Source organism: Amblyraja radiata, chromosome 25 (genome assembly GCF_010909765.2).
Source record: "Amblyraja radiata isolate CabotCenter1 chromosome 25, sAmbRad1.1.pri, whole genome shotgun sequence".
NCBI classification, from domain to species: domain Eukaryota; kingdom Metazoa; phylum Chordata; class Chondrichthyes; order Rajiformes; family Rajidae; genus Amblyraja; species Amblyraja radiata.
Window position 1 is genome coordinate 7,442,470 of NC_045980.1, and position 945 is coordinate 7,443,414.

General features: G+C 45.3%; 1 pseudogene; it reads right to left on the bottom strand.

The window, feature by feature from the left end:
- Positions 1 to 221: 221 nt before the first annotated feature.
- LOC116987690 lies at positions 222 to 335 on the bottom strand (annotated as a pseudogene).
- Positions 336 to 945: the final 610 nt, after the last annotated feature.

The following is a 945-nucleotide window of genomic DNA, read 5'->3' on the forward strand; positions in this document are numbered from 1 at the left end:
TTTTTGACTTGTGTTACGTGGCTCTGAAGTACTTGCATTCGGGAGTCGTAACAGGTTCATATTAGATTTTTTATGACCCCTTGTATATCAATGATGGTGCGACATTCACCATCTTGGGTTTGTTGGTACCAAAGGTTCATATAGGCTTCTTTATGACCCCTAGTATATCTTTTCCAGTTAGCTAGTCCCTCATGTTCTTTTTTAGTGGGAGGGTAGACCCCTTGGGGTGCATGCTGAACTGGTAATATATGGTCCCTAGATAAGGGACGTATCAGATATTAAACTGATAAAAACAGATACTATACTTGATCTTAGCCAAAAGGCCGAGAAGTGATGGGTTTCTTAATTCAAATTATATCCTTGAATACTTTTGGTATATAACTACCAAGTGTGATAGTTCTTCATGTTCCCAACCCAGGTGTGATTTCCCCCCCCTGTTAGTACAAACCCTTCACCTTTTATGTGATGGTAGTAACCATACTTATCTGTCTTCACTGTTGTTTAGTGGTGTGTTCATTTCTTCGGTTTCTGGTTCCTTGTCTGTAGGGATGGTGTTGTTGGGGGGTGGCGCATTTTCCATGGGGCCCGCTGTGGACCCTGGCCTGAAAGGGCTTACTGGGGGTTGGCATGCGGGCCCCGAGCTTTCACCAGTACTATTAAGTAGACGCCTACTGGTGGGCGCGTGGAGGTACTGCTGTCTGGTTTTGTGTGGTGCTCATTCCAGGCCCTGCCCTCTTGATGCCGAATATTTTGGATACTTAGTCCAGTTTCTTAGGCTTGGTTTGATAACTTAGCCAGATAGCAGGATCTGTGGTTGTGAGGTCGGCGTTCTCACAGTCCTGTGAATTTTAGGTTGAGGGCAGGTTTTATAACTTCCTGAGAAGTTGCGGAGCATCTGTGAACAGTAGGGTCAGGTGTTTTGCCATACTACCCTGCCCTTCTGGA